This window comes from Fukomys damarensis, unplaced genomic scaffold (assembly GCF_012274545.1).
Source record: "Fukomys damarensis isolate Sample0158 unplaced genomic scaffold, DMR_v1.0_HiC HiC_scaffold_16, whole genome shotgun sequence".
Lineage (NCBI taxonomy): Eukaryota > Metazoa > Chordata > Mammalia > Rodentia > Bathyergidae > Fukomys > Fukomys damarensis.
The window spans coordinates 10784881-10799519 of NW_022900928.1; positions in this window are offsets into that span (position 1 = coordinate 10784881).

The following is a 14639-nucleotide window of genomic DNA, read 5'->3' on the forward strand; positions in this document are numbered from 1 at the left end:
GAGACTGTACTCAAGGCCCTATGCACTCTGAGCAAACGATGTATAGCTGAGCTACACCCAGCCCTCAAAAGTGTTTTAAATGAACTGCTGGTAAAGAACCAAGAGCCATGACTTTGATATGCACTTAATCAATGTCAGCTCTCATCATCATTGCTTTGATTTAATTTTCTTCGTCCAAGTATCTTATAGGATGCTCATGATAAACTTTTTAGAAGAGGGTTTTCTCTGCATTTTAAAGGCAAGAATACTGAATCTCAGACCTACTAGATAAATTATCTACCTTTACATACTCAGAAATACCTAGGAATTGACCTCATATATTCAAGTGCAAAGACAAGTAAGATTAAAAAATATCTTTGCCCTCATCGGCTTTCTAGCATAGTAGGGGCAATGAAAGATCTACTTCACACCTAAGTGGATGTCACGCACCCTGTGTAAGTTCTGTGAGAGGTCAGGGAAGGGAGTAAGTAGTACATGGAAGAGATCAGGCAGGCTTCCTGGAGGAGGTGGTGTTTGGGTCATTTTGGAGTACATGCAGGAGCCCAGCAGGTGTGCAAGGGGCAGCAGCACAGGCCATGGGAACCTGACCAGAAATGGGAGGGAGTGCTTGGGGGACAGTGACCTGGCCAAGGTGGATGAAGTCGTTTCGGTGGTAGTGGCTGAAGATGAAGGACAAGCACAGAGAAGTGGACGAAGACAGGATCGAAGTGATGGGTTGCGGGCTGGATGTCCTCCCGAATGCACCTGTCCGAAACGTAATCCTCAGTGCCACAGCGTCGGGGACGGACTCACCTTGTCTTGAAGGTGTGCTGGTTATGGGGAGGCGGGGCTTGTTATCAAAGCCAACCTGGCCCCCTTGCAACTTCTTTTACCCTTCCACTTCCTGCCATGGGTGACACAGCCCCGGGGTCCCCACCTGATACCAGCACCAAGCTTTTCAGCTTCTCTAATTCCAGAACCCTGGGCCAACAAATCCCCCAGCCTGGTGTCTTCTGCCCCCGCAGCAGAAAGGGGCTATGCCAGGCTTGGTCTCCCAGCTTTTGCCCGCTGGATCCTCCAATGTCTGCCATGGCAACCAAGCTACTAAGCAACACAGTGAACGAGTCACACAGGTGACCAGGAGGCTTGTGATTTTTTTTAAAAGGTTATGAGTGAGACTGGATACAGCACAACTTCACTGTCAGAAATGCATCCAGGATTAATACACTTTCACTTGTTAACCAGTACAGCCATGTGCTGTCCACAGTGAGGGACCTGACTGAAGGAACTGGGTCCCAAAGACTCCAGGGGTGGGTGGGGGCGACCTGGATGGATGTCACCAGTGCTTTTGTCTTTAGGTTGTGACACATGGAACCTATTAAAGAAACTGCCAAGATGGCACAGGTTCTGCCAGTACTCAGCACTCAGCAAGGTGAGCATGACTCCCGCTTTAGAGAAACTGAGGAGATACTGACCTGCAGGGGAGCAAATCCCAACAAGTAAAATTCCTTACATAATAATTTATCTACTCCTCATTTGTAGCACAATGGCTGCACCTGGAAACTGTAATGTTAAGTGAAATAAATCAGACACCACGGTTTATCTGTCCCATGGTTTCTCTTACATGAGAAACCCAAAGCGTAAATACATTAGAAAGCAAAATGAAAAACAGATAATATGAAAGAGGGTGATAAATCTTTTATAAATGGCAGAGGGGCCAGGAGATGGAAGGAGGGGAAAGGGATGAAAAAATAATTAAGATATGTGATGTCCATGGATCAACTCCCCAAGGTAAACGCATCATTATGTACTGCAAACATGTATGAATATAAATGAAACTTAAAAAAAATTATGGACACAAAAAGCTGCGGCATCAGGGACACTGCTGGGGTGACTCTCACCTGCCCACATCCCCTTCAGCCTGCCTTTGCATGTGGTACTGGGCCGGCTCAACGGATGCTCTTGGAAAACAGATTTTGAGCTGATGAGTTTTTCCAGGTGCACGCTCAGTCTTCGGAAGGAGAACTGGATTCAAAGGAACAACTGGGAGGAAGCTCGAGGGCCCTCTGGGACAACTGCTTGCAACCTGGCTTTTCTGGAGCCTCGGGGTTTTGGAAGTGCTCAAGGGGGCACACGGGGCAGCCTTGGGGAAGGGGACCCTCAGAGACAGGGTCCAGGGTGTCTGACTGCTCCCCCAGAGGGGCCAATGTGACCATCTTTAAACACAGAAGTGACATGAACGGGGAGGAGTGGGGGGAAGAGGTTCTACTATTTAAATTTTCATCATTTAAGAATGATACTTTTACAAAAGTACTCATTTTCAGTGTCTTTTACTAAAAATAACTCTTTTTTGGTAGTTGTGTATACACCAGCCACAGTTAGAAGTGCTTATACAGGCACTATCTCGTCAAATCCTGGAAGCAACTCTAAAATGTAGATACTATAATTATCCTCACTTTACAGAGGAGAAACCAGGGTCAAGGGTGGAGGGACTTGACTGATGCATGTGGACTGTCAGTGATGGAGCCGGGCTTTGAACTTGGCCAGTGGGCTGCACGATTTACCACCACAGTGGCCAGGACGCGCCCAGGCCCCTCCGTGGGCTCGGGGCAGAGCTCCCGGTTCCTGCTCTGTGCTTCTTCCCCTGACACTCCCTTCCCTCCCTTCCCTCTCGCCTCCTCCGCCCCTCGTGTACCTTCTAGAATAGACTCGCAGTGGCTTTAAATAGACTCGCTCACGGAGCATCTGTGCTCCCTTGCTGGGAGCAGATGAGCGAGATGCTGCACGGGCAGATCTTCCGGGGACCCTGGCTCTGTACAGACCGGGGCTCTCTCTCGGCCTGGAGCCTTCCCCCCATCTGGGCTCTACCTGCAGAGCCCTGGTCAGCTGCGGGTCTGCATGGCCTTGCCTGCCTGCTCTCTCGTCATTACAGACAGTGCCTGTTCCTCCGCTTTGCCTCGCTATTTCCTCTGCTGGGAGGGCCCATCCTGCCCTGTGGGCCTCTGCCTCCTCCTCCTCCTCAGATGTCCCCCAGCCACGGCACAGCTCGGTGCACCCCGTGCTGTGACCACGGCCTGGCCTGGGCGGTTACTTCATTTCCTCCACTAAAACACACGCGGTGGTTTATTTGAGAATATTTCTCACTCCTTGAGATGCTGCTATTGAACTGATGCAGTGTTCTGTAATCATGTCATCTTAGGCTCCAGGAACTACAGGCCTTCTCTGTTTTCCCTTCCCCTCCTGTGAGCACACACCTGGGTGCAGCCACACCTGTGTGTCTCTGGACCCCAGCAGCCAGCACAGAGAGGTCCAGTTGGCAGCAAGTCCTGGTGCCCGGAGTGCCCACTTCTTCAGGGGAGGCATCCTAGAGGCCCAGGGCAGCCCACTGAGTCCATGCTCTCGTCCCTGGCAGGGACTCGGGGAGCAGCATGAGCACAAATGAACCTGACCAGGCCCAGCAGGAAGCTGGTGATTCTTGAGCTCCAAATCACATCACACTCCAGGCTCTGCCCCCACGCTTTCCTCTGGAAAGTAGCTGTAGTCACTGTTGATCAGTTTTCAGGCCTCCGCTCTCTTAAATTCTCTATCTCCAAGAAAATGTTCTAGCAAACTGTCTACCATGGGCTTTTCTTCACTCTGCCTCCCCCTACCTCCTCAGGCCTTCCAATGGAAATCTCGGGTGGCAGTTGCCTACCCGTTTTCTTTGGGCCTTACCCCTACACACAGTATGTGAAAATCTTAGATTTGATAAGCTCTAGCAAGTCTCACAGGACCCTATCATTTTCCCACCTCTTGCTTATGGCAGACATTGCTAATCGATCACAGCATGCTTTCCTTCGCCTCAAGCGGCCATGTTCAAGTGGTCTGGCCGGTAGGCTGAGTCATCGCTGTAGCTGTCCACCTCTGTAGCTGTTGACCTCAGAGCCTTCTAAGGGAACTTCTGGTCAGAAATCTTGTGGACCCTCGGGAACAAATCCCACTCATCAGATTGGTTCGGAGAGCCTCAAATTTATGTTAATTTTAAATTGTTCTTCAACAGAAGCAAATTGTAAATTGGATATATAGCTAAACGTACTTGGAGTTTTGAGGGGGAACAGCTGACCAACCTTGCATTCTGGGCTCGACAAGTATACTTTGGAAGTGGCCTGACACAGTTGGGCAGGAATCTAGCTTTTCTACCTGGTAGCTCAGGTCAGGGAACAAGGGAACGGAACTGAGAGGACAGTCATTCACTTATTCCCTGTACAAACATCTGCTGAGCCCCTGCTATGTAGTGATGGTTCTCATGGTGAACCGGGTTGTAGAAGATCCAATGGTTCTCTATCTCTAATCTATCTCTATCTGCACAATACTGTTAATCCTTTATAAATCCCAGTACATTTCCCTCTTCTTAGAACCTACATTCTCCCTTCCTTACTACAGTGAAGCCGTAGGATTGACTGAGCCTGGCTCTTGGGTGGAGAAAAGCCATGTGCTGACTAGAAGTGTCAGCCTTAGACTATTACATGAATGAGAACTGAATGTCTATTGTGTTTGAAGCTTCATACACTGCAGGATCTTTTTGTTATGGGGGAAATATTACCCTGACTGACACACTCTCTATGTGAAGTCAGTCACATTGCTACACTGGTCTAGACATACCGTTGTAATTCTGTTGTCTCCCTCAAAAAGAGTTCTTAGCTTTGCATAACCAAAGGAGATAAATTTATCAGCCCGGAGTCAGCCCTTCCTCGAACTCAGATGCCTTCAGCTCAGGCCGTAAGATGTTTCTATGAGAGGGACTACAGAGCTCTGGTGAAATGAACTTTCAAAGCTTGAGAGAAAGCTGAAGGCTTCCCTGAGAAATTCCCAAGCACCATGTTCCTTTTCCAGAAAATCAATGTGGGTGCGGGACAATCTTTGAAGCAGCCAGCAGCCTTGCCTTTGGCTTTCTGTACCAAGTGGCTTCGGCTCTCTGAGGGCACAGGCAGAGTAACAACCACCTGGCAGAGAGAAAGAGCAAGTAATGGAAGCCCAGCTTCCCAGTTGGGTCAACAGCATGAGTCAGAGTGCCAGGGAAATAAATAAATCCCATTCATAAATTTCCTAGTTGAAGAGCTTTCAAAGTCATAAAGTCTGCATAAAGCCAGAAGACCTACGATTGTCCAATTAGAGGTCTTATCCAGGAAAAGGCCCATTTTCAAATACACCGTTTGCTCCTCATGCCAGGAATGTAGTCGGGCTGGTTGGCTGTGCTGCGCCTTTGGTTTTTATAGCACTTGTCATTTCAGTGAGACAGAACAGAGCCTCCCCAGACCCTCCAGGCCCTAGCATGGGGGCATGAAGGGCCAGAGATGCCCAGAGCCCAGGAGAACTCAGAGAAAGCTAGGATCTACTGGAAACAGTCACGTGGGAAGTGTAACAGCGGACACCAAGTGCTTACTGTTTATTATTATAACTGCCGGGTCCTGTTCTAAATGCCCGGCATATGTGATTGCACTTAATATTTACTACTGCTCTACAAGGAAGCGTCATCCATCCTCCCCTCATCTTCCAGATGAGGAAAGCAGGAATGGCAAGGTGAAGTGACAGGTTTAAGAGTACTCGGCTCAGTGAGGAGCAGCACAGGGACCTACACGCAGGGCTACGGGATCTGAAGCACATCAACCTCCACACCATGTTGCCACTCAGGCTCCCAGGTCCCTGATTCCCTCTCTGCACAGCCACGTGCGCTGCGCTGGGAGATATGAACAGATGGAGGCCCCCAGGGTGGCACTGATGGTGACCCGTGTGTGGAGCCAGGCCTGGGACAATCTCTGATATCTGCCAGCCACAGTGCTTACTTACATCAATCCTCCTAACTGCCCTGCAAAATAACTGTGATTGCACCCATTTGACGACTGAGAACCCATGAGCCTCAGAGCGGTGGAGAACGTTCCAAAGACCACACAGTGAGGCAGCAGGAGGGCGCCTTGAAACGTGCTGGACACCGCGCTCGCCTGCCTGCTTTTATTTTGGGAGGAATTTCGTCTTGGCCAGATTCTGGCTGTACCTGTACACATTCCACCGTGTGCCTCTTACCAGCCCGGCAGTCTCACAGAGGAACTTGTGGTGGGCCTTAGCCGCGTAGACCAGGGCTTGGCAGCCTTTCCCCGAAGGAGCCAGAGAGTGGACACTTTCAGCGTTGGGGCCCTCGGTTTCTACACCCCTGCGGTGAGGAAGCAGACGCGCAGTGTGCAAGTCAATACGGGCTCCAGGTTTGGATGCCGGCCCTCACCTAACAGCCCAGGGATTCCACTCATAAGCCACATTCCTGGGTGTAAGCACTGCGGAGAGGCGCCATGGTGCTCTGACTGTGTACCAAGTGGAACTGGCCCAAGGGAGGGCGGACCCTTGGACAAGGTCACTGTCGGAACCCGGCAGGGCCCAGGCCCTCTGCTCCCACCTGCAGACGCATCCCCTCCATGCACTCCACTCCCTGGGACGCTGATGTCCCCTCTGGAGGCGTGGTGACATTGGTAGGCAGCTCTCAGGCAGCAGCCCTGGCTCTCTGCGGTGGCCTAGCTCACCCTCTGCCAGGGCCAAGGCTCCCACTCACAAATCACCGGGCCGCTCTCTCCGGCAGGCCTGGCTCCCACCGCTCCTCTGAAAAGCCTCTCTGTATGGCAGCTGGAGAAGCACGCGCAGCGTTAATTTATGAAATGCAGCTCATAAAAGCCGAGTGCGCGGGCAACGCTGGAGGAGGCAGAGGCCCACACGGCGGTGCTGGATCTGTTATTTGCTTCTCTCACAGCCACAAAAGGAAATGCTGGTGAGGTCTGGGGAGGAGCAGGGGTGGATGGAGGGAGGGCATGCTGCTGGGTTTAATAGCAGGAATCCTACTCATTTGTCTTATTGTAAAATAGATGTGTGTTTGGATGCAGAAAACACTCTGAGTCCTTTCTTTCCTCCCCTTGCAGGCATGAAAAGCCTTGAGCGCAGCAAAATGCCGCTGATTTCGAGTCTATTTTGGGCACTTGTCACTAATTGTCTGTTTCCGAGGCCTCTGCATACCCAGGCTCCTCAGAGCATCCGAATGAATGAGCACCTCGCCACGCTGCCATCGCCCGGCACACAGCCGCCCAGTCCCTTCCTCTCCTGGCGCCCACCCACCCCACACCCTCTGCCCACACAGTGCCTGCTGGCACCTGAGTGAGGCTGCCACCCCGTGCCAGGAAGCTATTTTACTAAAGGAAATAACTCTGATAAAGGGGATAAAAATAGCCAGCAATGATGGAAAACATTTTGTCGAGAGCTCTGTTGACAAGAGGGGAAATGGAGCTGTGAAAAAGACAGGTAGTGAGGGACCCAGAAGGAGATCTGGCCAGACGGCGACAGTCTAGGAAGCCAGGCAGGGCCAGAGGCCAGGAGAGGCGCCACGGACGGCTGGGCCCAAATGGCAGATCTTCCCTCTCCATCATGGCCTCAACCTTGTGCTTTTCCTCCCAGAGCAAGAGACAGGAAGGACGGCCAGCTGGGAGCTCGTCACACAGGACAGGTATCTGAAGAGTGGTCCCGCGGAAGCTCTTCCTCACAGAGCGCAAGGCAGAGACCAGCTTTTAGCCGGGCGTGGTGGCACACACCTCTAATCCCAGCTCTTGAGAGGCTGAGGCAAGTAGATCATCGCGGGCTTGAGGCCAGCCTGGGCTGCACAGTGACTTCAAAGCCTGCCCACACGGGGCGAGGCAGAGACCCTGGCTCCATCGCCCTCACCACTATCCCTAACCCCCCGAACAAACCAACAAAAAATAGAACTCGGCTTCTGAAGCTCAAGGCTTCCACTGTTCTGGATCTGCCACTTTCTAACACAGTGACCCGGGACAAGCCCCCTATTCTCCCTTGAGCCTCAGTTTCCCCAGGTGACACGTAAGTACACTGCTGCGGTGGTAATGCATAAACACAAAGTATCTACCAAAGCGGCCTTATTTGTCTCGCTGGGGCTTTGGCTTGCATGGCTGAGGACTGAGTGCCAAGCACTACTCTGGGCACCTGAAATAGCCTGAGGAAGAAGACAGAGTCCTTCTGCAAGGCACTTGCATTCCTTAGTGAAGGTAACAGAAGGCAGCTCCACCCTGAAGAACATATAACTGGCACCATCTGCCTGAAAGCAACCAGAGAGGACGCAGCAGTCTTTCCCGGGCCCCTGAGACTCGGGGATGGTGCAATTCTGTGCACCTACTGAGCACGAGGGACACAAAGGGAATGATGGGAAAGTCTCGCCTGCCCAGCTGAGGCCCATGACTGGTAGGAAAGACAGACAGGCAAACAGACCACGACAGAATTAGCCTTAGGAGGGGCCCATGGACTGTACCTTGGGAGAAGCGGGTCTTAGAGATTTCCAGGTTACAAGAGTGGGCAGCCAAATTATGTAAGCTAAATACATTCATGCATTTACATAAATTAATAGGCAGCAATTATATCGCTGCAGTGATTTCTAAATAATATCCCATATAACTAGCTCCATATTCCAAAATGTTAGCAATGGCTATTTCTGGGGAGGCAGAACTCCGGGTGATTTGTATCACCCCCTCCCAATTTTCTACAGTTAGTATGCATTATTTTTCTAATAGGAAAACAAAGAAACAAAACATGAAGAAGAAGAGAGCTGTCCCTAAAATAGGCTGCAGATGGGAAGTCTGTGCTCTGGCCTGCGATTCAGGTAAAAACTTCCCCGTTCGACGCTAAGTGTGTCTGACACTTTATCTCTCACTCTGGGGTCAGGATTAGGAAGGGGTGCACTACTGGGGGAGGGGTGGGGGGAGGGAAGTGCACCCCCAAAATGACAGTGTGCACAGGGCTGGATCTGAGGTCTTGGACAATGATTAATCCCCTCTTGGGCTCAGTTTCCTCATTGTACATGGCTAAAAGAAGCCTTCTGGGACCGTGCTATCTCAGCTGGGCTCCCCTCGTTAGGGTCTGCGCCCCGATCTGTGTCACCTCAGTCTCTAGGTTAGGAACCGTTTAGAGCAGGAAACATCCCTGTCCACAGCTGTGACTCCCCTGCCTCTCGTGCTGTCTGTGCAGTGACCCCAACCACACACCTGCTGAATGAACGACCACACCAATGAAATACCAAGCAGACGATGCCCAGAGCCTTAAAATGCTCACATACAAAGAAACTGAGAAAATGGGGAAGGGAGGCCAATCTCCCCCAGACCCTGAGAAAGCCGGTGCACAGGAGTTGGAATGACAGCACATTCCAGAACAATATGCAGCACCTCCTCAGTGGGCTCCGAGGGGACAGGCAACAGCGTGGAGCTGGTGGGAGCCTACGCTGGGAGCCTGCTGGGTGCCCGGCAGCAGAGGGGAGCTCGGCAGGTTTAGGAGGAAGAGCACAAGGGTACGGCTTCCTTCTTGCTGGATTACTTGGCCAGGCACTGTGTGTGCATCTTAGATGCCACTTGGCCCTGTTCCTCCTCCTGCCCAGTGGGGCGCTCAGCACTGGGTCCAGCTGGGAGCTTTTTATTTCCTTAAGTCTCCAGCAAAGGTCTCTAATTAAAACCAGCATCTACGGGAAGGGTCCCCGAGGTACACAGGTCCCAGTTGCAGCCAACTAACTGCAGAAAGGACCTTTGGGGAACACCTGAGATCCTAAGTGCAGCCAACCCTTGAAAATGCAGGCTGCTTGCCTTAACTGGTCTGGAGGAGCAAAGCTGAAGTTTTATTGTGCACTTCCAATCAGGAAGATTGGGGATACTTGCTAAGCCGTACCTTGCCTCAGGGCCTTTGCACATGCTGGTCCCTCAGTTTGAAACCTCTTCTCCCAGGGTTCAGTGTGATTGGCCTGTTCTGAGCTTTTAAATCTTGGTTCAACTCTTATTTCCTTCCCATCTAAAGTAGCTTTACTGTCTCTCAGGTCACTTTCTATTTTATCATTGTCTTTTCTACATTTTAAAATGCTTATTTTAGTTTCTTGTGTAGCTTAATATTTTTTCTCTCCACCTAACTCTACCTAGATTTAAGTTCCACATTTACAGGGATCTCCTCTTGCTTACAGCTATCATCACAGTGCTCAGACCTTAGTGAATACTCAATTAAAAAGACTTTAAAGGAAGGAATGAAGGGAGGGATGAAAGGAAGGAGAGAAACGTTTTTGAGTTTTTACAACACACTGCTGTCTCCCAAACTGTTACCCTGGGCCCCAGCCCCACGCCTGAGATGATGGCTCACTGACCATGAGCTCCCACAAAACTTCCAAGACAGAGCCAGCACTTTGGTCCCCAAGGACAGCAGAGATGTAGAAATGCTGGAAGAGAAGGGAAGAAGAAGGACCTTAATCTTTCCTGAGCTCTTGTGAGCCTAGTCTCTAGCAACTGAAACTTCTCCTGCACTTTGGAGAAGAGTGAGTCTATGCTTAACACTGAGTAATAACGGGTGTAAAGTAGCTAACCATTATTTTGCACCTGGGCTAGGGAAGTTGCATGTATTTTTCCAAAACCTATAGTGGGTAGGCATGATACAGCTGACATTTCATAATCAGGGCCTTCAGGAATGTTCACAAACTTGCTCAGTTAACTACTGGGTGGCAAAGCCAGGCTCGGAACGGAGGTCTTGCTCAGTCTGGTCTGCATGGCCTCTTTTGACTGACAACGTCTTCCCCATTTCAGGCTGGCTGCTCCCCACTTCCCAGAGAAGCCAAGCAGGGGAGCTCTGCTCCAGGTCACGGCTTTCCAAACCCTTTCAGACAATGCCAGGGCCTCCGCCAGATAATGAGCTGCTGCCTTGGGTGCTGAAAGCAGCTTGGGCAGCCTGATTCTGGCGAGTGCCCAGAGCCGCCCCACACACAGGCAGGTGAGGGATGGGCCTCCTGGGCCTGCCAAGCAGCCAGCTCAGAACCACCCAGGAGGCCACCCCACAGGCTGGGGTAGAGCTGGGGAAAGCTGTCACTTCCTGCCCCTGAGGAGACAGCATAGTCCCTAGGCTCTGCCACTATAATGCAGTGCCCAGATACATTTCTAAGTCTCTCTGTGCCTTGGCTTTCTCCTCAGGAAGGCTGCCACTAGGATGACACAAAATGACAAGCACTGCCCAGGCCTGGCACTGTGGCAGTGCCTTTCTCTAAGGAGCTCACGTGCAGGGGGAGAATTCCAGAGACACCCCCGCAGATCTCCTTCTGCACACATACACACACGTGCAACATACAAGGTACAATGGGAAAATACAGGCTGTTAAACTTTTTAAAAATTATTGTAGTAAAAAACACATCACTATTCTCCCCTTCGCTTTGAACACACTGATCCCGTCTTTCTTGCCACTTTCTGAAGCAGCTCCGGAAGTCCTCGTTCATGAGGGTCTTTAGTTGCACCATCGTGGCTGTTTCCATGTCCTGAACTGATTCAAAACGTTTATCCTTCATGGTCATCTTGACACTGGGGAAGAGCCAGAAGTCACATGATGCCACATCTGGTGAGTAAAGTGGACGAGGACACACCGTCATGTTTTATTGAGCCTGCCTTTGTGTTGGGTGGCACTTAGCACAATTCACCATATTTTTTATTGTACCTTGAGCAGACACTCATGAAAGAAGACTTCAGAACTGCTCCAGAAAGCGGCCAACACAATGGGATAAGTGAGTTGCAGGGAAGGGGTACTGGGGAAGGGAGGTTAATGGCAATGTAGCTTGTAGTGTAACATATTTGAAAATTTTAAATATTTATTCCTTCTACACGTAAGGAGTCCCTACCACGTCTTTGGTGGTGTTCTAGACTTGCAGAAAGGTAACGGCCGAAATGGTCAAAATCCCTGACCTCAAAGGCCTAGCCGAGGTCAAGGGGTGGGCAGTGCCTAAGTACATAACGTGGGATGTCCAGTGATGGAGTGCTAAGACAAAAGTGCAGCTGGGAGGGAAGACAGAGATTAGGGGTGGAGGTTGCTGGAATTTTGCACAGGGCACCAAGGGACAGACTCAATGAGAAGGTGGCCTCAGAAAGGGTAAGTGGGGGAAGAGACGAAGGCAGCCATGCAGAAGTCCTGGGGGCGGGGAGCCCTCCCAGGCAGAGTGAACAAGTCTGAGAGGAAATGAGATTTTGTAAAAATTTTGTGGCTTGTTTTCTCAAAGGCATGATGCTGGCCCCTGCAGGTCTTGTGGTTTGGTGTTTCTGGGAAGTTGACCTTGACAAGCTTCAGCACATTAGCCATGTTCTTCTGGGTCATTATACTAATTAATACCAGCAGGGAGAATTATAGTCACATCATTTATTAAGCCCCTATCATGGGACAAGCACAGTTCTGGACGCTCTTTGATACACCATTATTAATTCCATTTTACAGGTGAAGAAACTGAGGCACAGAGATTGAACCCGGTAGCCAAAGTCATGCAGCTCATAAGCAGAACAGAGTCAAGCATCCTGGGTCCAGTGGCTAACTGCCTCAAAACTTATTTAGACCTCAGCTGTCACGTGCAAGAAGGCCCAGCAGGCTTTCTTGCTCTTTCCCATAAGCCACGCTGTTCACCCCTAAGCAGACACTTCAGAACTTCCGGTTTCATCTTCTGATTTAAGTTCATTTGTTGAAGGTACAGAATCTTGAAGTAAAAATACATTGAAGTTGGACTACAGTGAAGGATGACAAAAAATATCAGCATCTATTGCAGAGGAGAGGGGCAGGCTCGGTGCCTTTTCCCCATCTGCAAGGAGGAAAGGGGCGGAAGACTCCATCCAGGGTGTCTGAGGGGCAGAGCCTGGCCCGTGAGCTGGTGAGGCTGGTGGTGCTGCGAGGAGGTCTGATGAGTGGGTTACAGCACACAGATGCCTGGCTTGCTACTGGGGCCTCACCGAGGCAGAGGGTGACATTTCTACCTGCCCGGCTGCCCACCCACAGGGTGCCAAGGTGGTGAGGGCTTGGCAGCTGGGAAAGCCCAGACCTGTTCCTTCTCTCCTCTCCGCCTTAGTCTTTCCATTTTCGCACTTCCTGCTTCATACTCCTAATAGATCTCATCATTCAACCCTTGGGGATAGTTGATTTCCAGCAGAAAAGGCACATACCGTAGTAACTGACTGCAAAGGCACCATTTATTGTCCGCCTTCTCTGCCGTGTGTGTGTGTGTGTGTGTGTGTGTGTGTGTGTGTGTGTGTGCATGCCTGTGTGTGTGTGTGTGTTAAAGTTGAGATAAGTTAGCGCTGGTGGCGTACACCTATAATGGGAAGCTGAGGCATGAAGATCCAAGTTTGAGTTCTGCCAGGGCAATTTAGTGACATAGCAAGACTCTGACTCAAAATAAAATTTATAAAAAGGCTGGGGCTATAGCCCCAGCTACAAAAAGACATGTTAAATTCACATAACATAAAATTAACTATTTAAAGGTGTGCTGTTGAGTGACTTTTAGGATGTTCACAATGTAATATAACAGCTACTTCTATGGGATTCCAATCTTTTTTTCCCAGGCTGGGGATAAGAACTCGGGGCCTTGTATGTATTAGAAAAGTGCTCTACCACTGAGCTGCACTCCTAACCTCCAAAAGCAATCCCCGCACGCACTAATCCCATTCTTTCTTCCCGGAAGCCACTAATCTGTTGTCTCTCTTGGACTCACCTAGCCGGGATATATGTGTGTATGGATCTCACACTATGCTGTCTTTTGTGTCTGGTTGCTTTCACTTAGCAGAACGTCCACTGTGCTGCAGCATTTATCAATCCTTTGCTTCTTTTTACGGCTAAGTGATATTCCATTGTACAGATATAACACATGTTGTTTATCCACTCAGCACTGGTGGTCATGGGTTGTTTCCATTTTGGGGCTACTGTGAATAGTGCTGATATGAACATTCATGTTCGTTATTTTTTAAACACTCGCTTTCCATCTTTTTGAGAGTGCTCCTAGCAGTGAGATCTCTGAATGACGTGACATGTTTCAGCTTTCTGATACACTGTCAAACTGTTTTCCACAGTGACTGCACCATTTTATAATCCTACCGGATTTTCTTTTTAAGTTCCAATTCATTGATATCCTCAGAAACACTTGTTATTTTCAAGTTTTTTAAAAAATGATAACTATGCTAGTGTGCAAGTTTTCAATACTGTTTTTATTTGCTTTTTCCTAATGACTAATAATGTTAAGTATCTTTGTGTACTACTTGGTTATTTGTATGTCTTCAGAGACACATAAAACCCACTTTTTAGTTGGTTTATTTATTTTAATTAGGTCTTTTGTCGTTGAGCTCTTTATATATTTTGTTGAAATTCTTTAAATACAGTGGACCCTTGACTTACAAACTCAATTGGTTGGTGAGGGCTGGTTGTAACTCAAGTTGGTCAGTTGAAGGCTCAGGCTTCTCTGCACAGCCTCCAAAGTCTCTCTCCTGCACACACATAGATCTCAGTGTCCTTAGAGAGACACTGGCCCAGGATTTCTCATTTAGCCCCACACAGGAAAGGATGTTGTCACGCTCCTTCTAGAACTCTTTAAGGGTTAAATCTGTGAGACCATCTGGAAGCACAAGCATTCGGTTGTAACTCAGGACTTTGATCATAAGTTAAAACTAAAATTCTGCCTACAACCCAAGTTGTTCACATGTCAGGCTGGTTGTAACTGGAGGGTCCAATGTAGTCTGTGTACTGGACCCTTATTGCATATAAGATTTGCAAATATCTTCCCCATTTTGATGCACAATTTTTTTTTTTTTTTTTTTTTGTTCCGGGGGTTG